Genomic DNA, 9780 nt, shown 5'->3' with positions numbered 1-9780 from the left:
TACTCATACCTAATGCCCTCTTGTTTTCCAGTCCCTGTTGCTAGATGCTTCTGCCTTGACTTAGAAACCATACTGGTGTGAGTATTCATCTGAGCAAGGGGCTCCATAGTAGTTCTAGTTGTAAGATGGGGGATAGGAGTAGGTGGAGGCAAATACTGGATGTGGTCTGAGATTGGTCATGGTTTGGGTGTCAGCTGCTCTGGTGAGATCACTCTCATTTCCACTTTAGCCATCTCTCTCAGGCAGATCTTTTTGGATCATGCAGATCTGCAGCCCAGGGCTACAGTCAGCTCCCTTAAGGCAGGGGGAGGGGTTTAAATGGAACTCTCCTACAAGTACCAGTACACATTTCTTGATTCTTAACAACTGTTCTATCTTTATCCACATACTTCCACCATTTTCAGAATTCTCCAATTGAAAGAAAGCCAAGTAGTCTCAGGTTAGTTTATCCCTGAGAGCACACATCCCCATGCTTAGAGTTGAAAGAACATGAGAAAGCCCTGGTTGGGTGTGTGGTCAAATGTGCTAAGTGTTGTCCTCTGGTCTGTATTCCTCTCACACCAACAGCTTCTAAATTTACACGAGAAATGTCCTGATAAATTAATGCCAGTTGAATCCAGGTTTAACAACAGCACAAGTCCCAGTGTTTGGCACTGGTTTAATTTCTAAAACAAGGTTAAGTTAGAGGGACAAATAGTGTTCTATTCATCTGATTTCGCATTTAATGCCCATGGAAGGAACAACTTCAGAAACAGCTGCAGTACCTCTAGCCTCCTGGTTCATTAGTTCTTTCTTTTTTTTTTTTAAGATAGGCTCCACATCCAACATGGAGTCCAATTCAGGGCTTGAACTCACAACCCTAAGCTGACGCCAAGAGTCAGATGCTTAACTAAGCCACCCAGGTGCCCCTCATCAGTCCTTTCAGATGAACTCTTCCACGCTATCCAGTAACCATTTTAAGACTCACCTCAATCTTCAACTCCATTATCTCCATATTCAGAGTAAACAGTCAACACAAGGAAACCCCCTCAGCTTTCTGCCACCAGACCTTTCCCAAGCACGCCTATCCTTCCCTCTCCATCCTGTTACAATGGGAGAAGTGCCTACTGTCTAAATTTCTCTACCAGTGCACCGAATTCCCTCTACTGTGGCTGCTTAAGGACTTGCTCCATCTTCTCCCTCTCATATTTTCAACCTTTCCCATGCCACTAGCTGGTTCCCCCATCACCCCCATCAATTTTTCCGTGTGTGTGTGTGTGTGTGTAGGAGTATTAGTAGTTGTGGTAAAATACACATAACAAAATTTACCATCTTAACCATTTTCAGGTGTACAGTGTATGAAATACATTCATAATGTGATAAAGCAACCACCATCTATTTCCATAATTCTTTCAGATCTTGCAAAACTGAAACTATACCCAAGGAGGACAGGGAGAAAAGTGGGAGGTAGAGAGAGAGAGAGAGAGAGAGAGAGACAGAAGCAGACTCCCCACTGAGCGCAGAGCCCAACGCAGGGCTTCATCTCACAACCCTGACATCATGACTAGAACTGAACCCAAGAGCTGGATGCTCAACCAACTGCACCACCCAGGCACCTCTGAAAAACTTTGTACTTACATTTGACTCCAACAGCATTTAGCACCATAACAATCCCTTCCTCTTTTTTTTTTTTATTAACATATAGTATATTATTTGTTTCAGGCATAGAGCTCTGTGATTCTTCAGTCTTACACAATTCACAGCACTCACCATAGCACATACCCTCTCCCATGTCCCTCACCCAGCCACCCCATCCCTCCCATCCCCCTCCACTCCAGCAACCCTCAGTTTATCTCCTGAGATTAAAAGTCCCTGATGGTTTGTCTCCCTCTCTGGTTTCATCTTGTTTCATTTTTCCTTCCCTTCCCCTATGTCCTCTGTCTTGTTTCTCAAATTCCTCCTATCAGTGAGATCATATGATAATTGTCTTTCTCTGATTGACTCATTTTGCTTAGCATAATACCCTCTAGTTCCATCCACGTTGTTGCAAATAGTAAGATATTTTTTTGATGGCTGCATGATAACTCTATAATACACCCCCCCACACACACACATCTTCATTATCCATTCATCTGTTGATGGACATCTAGGCTCCTTCCATAGTTTGGTTACTGTGGAACAGGCCCTTCCTCCAACCATTCTTTGGTGACTAAAGTGACACACCACACTTACTGGTCTTCCTTCACTCTGGCCACTTCTCTGTTTCCTTGGTAGGCTTTTATATTTACCTCTTAAATGTGAGCACTCCTCATAAATCTGTTTTGGGGTATCTCTTCCTCTTTCTCTATTGTGGGCAATCTTGTTCATTCCTCTGGCTTTCTTTCTGCTGGCAACTCTAAAATCTATACCAAGACCCACTTTTCAAGCTCCAGGGTTATAGAAACAACTGCCCACATGACACTTGCAATTGGAATGTCGTCAAGGATTCCTGTACTCAACATATCCAAAACTGAACCCATCACCACTCCAAAAAACCCATGTTCTGCTCTTAGCTCTTCCTCTAACTTTATCTCACAAAATGGCACTGCAATTGTCTGTTGTTCAAAACAGAAATCTGGACTCAACAGGAACTTCCTGACCCCCAATCAATAATCACCAAGTCCTTTCATATGTATTATCTGCGGCTGTGTAACACATCATCCCAAAACAATGGCTCAAAGCAACTTAGTCTGGGTGGCTCTGCTGGCCTTTCCCAGGCTCACACATGCAGCTGTATTCCCCTGGCTGTTGTGTGGACCCTGTTGAGACAGCTGGGCCCCTCCATAGGGTCTTTCATCTTCATAACATGGCAGATAGTCTCTGGGTTTCAAGAGGGGAGAGCAGAAGCTCTAAGTTCTCCTGAAGCCTTGGCTCAGAATTCCCTAGTCCACTTTTTTTTTTTTAAATAAAGGATTTCATTTATTTGCTAGAGAACAAGCAGGGGGAGGAGGCTCCCTGCTGAGCAGAAAGCCCACCTGGGGACTCAATCCCTGGATCCTGGCAGATGCTTAACCAACTGAGCCACACAGGCACCCCTCCCCAGTGCACTTCTGTCACAATCTTTTAGTTGAAGCAAATGACAAGGCCAGTGCAGAGATGATGGGGAAATAAATATCTTCTCACAGGAGGAGCTTGAAGTATCTGTGGCTATTTTTAATCTACCACCTTCTATTGGGTTGAATCAAATGACATATTGACCTACAAAGGTGGCACTTTCACATGGTTCAATCTGATGTTTCTTGAATTCCCCCTGGTCTAGACACCATTGTCATTGGTCTACTACATAGCTTCCTAGTGGAACCTGCCTCCAGTCAGGTTTTTCTCTAGTTCAACTGTCACACAGCAGCCAGAGTGATCTAACATTTCAGTCTGATGACCCCACCCTTCAGGTTAAAACCATCTCCTGCCCTCATACACACTTTCCATTTTTCTTGAGATAAGCTCAGAGGTACCTGGGTGGCTCAGTCCATTTGCATCTGCCTTTGGCTGAGGTCATGGTCCGGGGGTCCCGGAAGAGAGCCTTGGGTCAGCAGTCTGCTTCTTCCTTGGTGAGTAGTCTGCTTCTTCCTCTCCCTCTGCTCCCCCGCCCCCGCTAGGTCTCTAATAAATAAATTCTTTTTAAAAAAGGAGGGGATAACTGGGTGGTTCAGTTGGTTAGGCATCTGTCTTTGGCTCAGGTCATGATCCCGGAATCCTAGCATCGAGTTCCCCATCAGGCTCCTTGCTCGGCAGGGAGTCTGCTTCTCCCTCAGCCTCCTGCCCTTCCTGCTTGTGTGCATGTACTCTCTGCCTCTCTGACAAATAAAATCTTTAAAAAAAAAAAAAAGATAAGCCCAAACTGCCTAACATGGTAGGTACTAATTAGGCTCTCCAGATCAGATGCCTTACTTGCTTTACTTTCTCCCTCATACTCTCTGCTCCACTATCACTGAAATTTGCCCTCGAGCTGGGCAAATATGTCTCAGAAGGTGGTGGTCCTGTGCATTTCCCTCCCCAATTTCTCAAAACTGCATTTCCTCCTCCAGCCCACTCTGAAGCTGAAACAAAAATTCAAATATAATGCTAGAAGAGGTTTTCACTTCCAGGATTGTGGCTAAGATGAGCATTGGGGGAAAAAGACCTAACTAAAAATGGGAGCCCTCCAGTGCTGCAGGCAGCTAGAGAGCAGTGTGGAAGAAGCTCAGAGGACACTCCCTTTGCTCCACCCTGGGGAGCTCCCTCTTGCCTGATCTCTTGGAAGTGCCCCTACCCCCAGCAGAGCACAGGAGACTGGGATAGGGAGCCTGGAGGGAGAGACTCATCCCTCCCCAAGCTGCCCCCTAACAACCTGTGACCATTTGCATCCACTGCCATGGTTATACCTCTCCTTGAAACTCCTCTCCCAATCCTTCTATCTCTTCCTGGTCCTTCCAATTTCAGTGGTAAAAATTGATTCTTCAGGAAGGCATGCCTCACTCCCCTATCATAATCCCCCATCTTGTCCAGTTCTTGCCTTATTAATATTCTGTTAAATAACCTTCTAAAGGTCTATATGGATTAACTTATCAACTCTTCATAAGAAATATGTTATAAAAAATGTTATGATTCCTATTTTACAGATGAGGAACAAGCACAGAGAGATTAAGGAATTTGCCCTACAACATAGAGCCAGGAAGTAGCAAGCCAGGCCTTGAGTCTGGGCAGTCTGGCTACAGGGCCAGGTTCTTTTTTTTTTTTTTTTTTTTTTTTTTAATATTTGCTTATTTATTTATTTGACAGAGAGAGAAAGAGAAGGGAACACAAACAGTGGGAAGCAGCAGGTAGAGGGAGAAGCAGGCTCCCCTACCATGCGCAGTGCCAGATGCTGGGGTTCAATCCCAGGATCCCGGATCCCAACCTGAGCCGAAGGCAGATGCTTAATGACTGAGCCACCCAGGTGTCCCCAGGGCCACATTCTTAACCACTAGGCTGTATATGCTTCACATACAAATATGCCTAGGTTTAAGACTGCTGGTTTGATGTCTGTGTTCCTTGTACTTAAGGACAATAAAGGCAGGAAGTAGTTTTACTCAATCATCACTGAATTCCTGTCAGCAGGATGTGTTTTACAGAGAAATCTGCTTTGCTAATGTGTTAACCAATGAAAACATGGAAGACGTTTTACATGTTTTCTTTTAAAATCATCCCAATCACTTTTTCATAGAATTTTTTTTGTTATTCAAAAAACGTTTGATCCTTACAGCATCCCCCTTCCCATCCCCCTCCTGTTGCCTCCTGTCCACAGAGGCATCCTGAGCAAAGAGCAGTTCCCAGAGCAGAGCCATCGTCCTGCCAGGCCCACCCCCACTAGAGGAACAAGCAATGCAATTCCCTGTACCCATTCACTCAGAAGAAATGATGCCACAAAGGCAGGTGTGTCCCTGAGAGATGGTTATTTGCTGATCGCCAGTTCATTCACTGATCTGTTCACTACCTAATCCAACTGTTCACTGTGTCCCTGCCCTGGGCAAGATGCTGGGGAACCAAATGTGAACAAAACAGGTAAGGTCCCAGCCCACAGGATTCCCAACTGAGTGACGAAATTGAAACAATCAAGTGATCAGGCAATTCCATGGACAATGCAGTTCAAGCTCACCCAGGCCCAAAGGGCCAGTTAAAAAGTATCCCAGGAGGGGCGCCTGGGTGGCTCAGTGGGTTAAGCCCCTGCCTTCGGCTCAGGTCATGATCTCAGGGACCTGGGATTGAGCCCCACATCGGGCTCTCTGCTCAGCAGGGAGCCTGCTTCCCCCTCTCTCTCTGCCTGCCTCTTTGCCTCCTTGTGATCTCTCTCTGTCAAATAAATAAAATCTTTAAAAAAAAAAAAAAAAAAAAAAAAAAAGGTATCCCAGGAATGCTGACCCCTCACTCTGCCCTTAGTTTCCGGTTTTCTTGCCCAATGATTTCTGAAACTGGGTTGCCCTGAATTCAAATCCTATATTTGCCACTTATTAGGCCACTGGTATCTGGGAAAAGTTAACTTTTTAGTCTTTAGATTAACCAAGTAAAGTTAATTAGATAATTCAAGTAAGTCACGTAGGATGCATTTAAAATGTTAACACATTATGTCCTCACTACCCAGCAGAGCTGAATCTTACTCAGAGCAGGAGACTCTCTACTCTGCAGCTTCAGGAGAATTTGCCCTTCCTGTCAGTCACTGGTCTGGAGAAGAGTGGGATTCTCGGTGGCTTCCGGCTGGATGCCCTCCTTTTGGGATATAAATGCTAACTGAGGGGGAAGTGATAGCCTTGGCAAGTTCTCTATTGCCCAGAGGTGCCCTAAAACAGGTTCCGGCTAGAGTTTCACCCTAGATCTCCCTGAGAGAACTCACCTAAACTAAGCAAATGCCCGCCAGCCTTCTAACTGGAATAGTTCGTGAACTAAAAAGAAATTTAGTAAACACCCTACATATCCGATGCAAGCAAAAGTCCTATCCTCAATTCCCCAGGAGACCATATTTAGCTTGAGGAGTTGTGTCTCAGTGGAAACAATGTAGGTGTCACCTCTCAGTGACAGAGCAGCTGACTTTGTAATAAAACAGCAATCAAGGACCCCTGGGTGGCTCAGTCTGTTAAGTGTCCACCTTCAGCTCATCTCATGATCCCAGGGTCCTGGGACTGAGCTCTGCATGGGGCTCTCTGATGAGCAGGGAGCCTACTTCTCCTGCTCCCTCCTCCTGCTGCTCTAGCTTCTTGTGAGCGCTCTTTGTCAAATAAATAAAATCTTAAGGGGAAAAAAAACCCCAGCAATCAAAAGAGGAGAGTGGACTCCTAGACTTCAGTTGTGCTCTACACAAGATCCTCTGTCCCCAAAGAACTTAGAAAAACGAGGCTGTTCATGTTCTTGCTTTTGCTTTTCATGAGAGTTTGCTGCCTCGATGTTTGAGATAAGACAGACTGGGAGGGAGAGGTGCCTCAAAATCTAGTTGTTGGTATTTTCAGCAATTGCTGCAATAATAAGACAGAAGAAACATTATTCCTCAGAAATGCAATTAGCAGTTTCTCTCAGGGTTGCTGCCCCACATAGAGTTAGAGCATGGTGCTGGCTCCTTATAAGTAATGTAGTTTTCCAACTCACTGGTGCTACGGATGCCGGAAATTAAACTAGTTACTTGGGAAGACTATTTGGCATTTTTCTATAGCATAGGGTATACTCCTGTGCATGCCCTCTTTTTAAATGAGTAGTTAAGAGCTGAGAAAACATTCTAAACCCCCAGAAACACTTTTTACAGTACAAAGTGTTACTACCTGTGTTTTTAAAAATTTAGGTTTTTTTTTTCACTGCACTGCTTTGTAACTGCCATTCCAATTAAGATACAGAACATTTAAAAAATAAAACAGATACAGAATATTTTCATCATTCCTGAAAGTTCTCTTTTGCCCTTCCAAACAATCCTACTCACCCCAGCCCATCCCCGAACAACCACTATTCTGATTTCTATCTCTAGAGATTATATATACATACCTATTTTGAACTTACATAAATGGAAACATGTACTACACACTATATCTCTGGATTCTTTTGCTCAACATAATGTCTGTAAGACCGCAGAACTCTCATTTCTGTTGCTGTATTTATCAGTACTTCATTCCCCTTTTTGTTTTTTAAATCAATGTTATTGGGAAGGATAATTTATATATAATAAAATGACATTTAAAATATACAGTTCCACTAGTTTCTTTTGTTTTTAAACATTTTACTTATTTGAGAAACAGAGAGAGCACAAGCAGATGGGGAAAGGGGCAGAGGGAAAGGGAGAAGCAAGCAGACTCCCCACTCAGTGGGAAGCCCAACATGGGGCTGGAACCAACTAAGTCACCCAGGTACCCCCAGTTCCAAGTTTGTTCCATATAACAAACTTATACATCTATGTAACCAGGACCCCAATCAAGATACAGAACATTTTGGGTACCTAGCTGGCTCAGTCGGCGGAGGATGTGACTCTTGATATCAGGGTTCTAAGTTCAAGACCCATGTTGGGTGTAGAGATTACTTAAAAATAAAATTTAGGGGCATCTGGGTGGCTCAGTCGGTTAAGTGTCTGACTTAGGCTCAGGTCATGATCCTGGAGGCCTGGGATCGAGCCCTACATTGGGTTCTCTCCTCAGTGGGAGCCCGCTTCTCACTCTCCCTCTGCTGCTCCCCCTGCTTGTGCTCTGTCAAATGAATAAATAAAATCTTAAAAAAAAAAAAAAAAAGTACACAACATTTCTATCACCCAGAAGTTCCCTTGTGACCTGCTCAACCTTCCCTCATCCAGATGCACTGCCCTCAAATGAGTGTTCTCACTATAGATTTCCCTTTTCCAATTTTTTAAAAAAGATTTTATTTATTTATTTGACAGACAAAGATCACAAGTAGGCAGAGAGGCAGGCAGATAGAGAGAGGGGGAAGGAGGCTCCCCGCTGAGGAGAGCCCAATGTGGGGCTCGATCCCAGGACCCTGAGATCATGACCTGAGCCACCCAGGCACCCCCCTTTTCCAATTTTTGACTTGCATATATGTGGATCCTACAGTATTGCATCTCTTATATCTGACTTCTTCCCTTCAATGCAACATCTCTTAAGATTCACCTACTTCATCATGAATAGTTTATTCCTTTTCATTGCTGAGTAGTAATTCAATGAATAAACATACCATAATGTGTGTATCCATTTTCCTGTTGATGGACATTTGGGTTTCCAGTTTGGGGCTATTTTTGATGAATTTTGCTATAAACATTTGGTACAAGTCTTTCGGTGGACATATGTTTCATTTCTCTTGGATAGTAACCAGGAGTAGATTCGCTGAGTCACAGAGTACGTATAGATTTAACTTCTTAAGAAACTGCCTAACATACAAAACCACTGTGCCAGGGCGCCTGGGTGGCTCAGTGGGTTAAGCCGCTGCCTTCAGCTCTGGTCATGATCTCAGGGTCCTGGGATCGAGTCCCGACTAGGGCTCTCTGCTCAGCAGGGAGCCTGCTTCCCTCTCTCTCTCTCTCTCTGCCTGCTTCTCCATCTACTTGTGATCTCTGTCTATCAAATAAACAAATAAACAAACAAAAACCACTGTGCCATTTTACATTCTCTGCAGAAGTTTCTGAGAGTTCCAGTTGCTCCTGACAAAGCTTCTTTGCGTGACCAAACTTTAGTCAGGTTCTTGAACCTTCTACTAAGCCTATCTGTGCATTCCTTGTAAAATCCAGTTTTAGCAAGACTTTCCCCCCCCCCAACACTTGGTATCTGGCCACCTCAGTATTTGACAGCACCATCCCCCAGGTAGGGTCTGATTCATCAGCAAGAATCCCGTTAGGTTAGAATTCCACTAACAGAATTCCCCTACACCTTTATGTTTGCTCTTAGTAATTTTCGATCCACTGACCACTCCCTACCACCACCACCCTGCTCCTCAGCTATAAACTCTCCCTCATGTTGCATCTCACCCTCACCAAAAAAAATCTCACTGTAGAGTTCCCTCTACCTATCCTGTGTGCCTTGCCATCTCTACCATGTCGCTGAATATTTCTTTAACATTCCACATTCTTACCAACACAGGGTAGGTCAATTTTTAATTTTAACCATTCTACCAATGTGCAGTGGTATCTCTGTGTGGTGACTTCAATTTGCATTTCACTTTGATTTGCATTTCCTTAAGAACCAGGGATTTCCAGCTCTTTCTCATGAACTTACTCGCCACAACGGTATCCTCTTTTGCAAAGCTTTCAAGTCATTCACCCATTTTGACATAAATGTTGCAATTAAAAAT

The sequence above is a fragment of the Mustela nigripes genome, chromosome 17, assembly GCF_022355385.1.
Source record: "Mustela nigripes isolate SB6536 chromosome 17, MUSNIG.SB6536, whole genome shotgun sequence".
Lineage (NCBI taxonomy): Eukaryota > Metazoa > Chordata > Mammalia > Carnivora > Mustelidae > Mustela > Mustela nigripes.
This window is presented reverse-complemented; position numbering follows the sequence as displayed.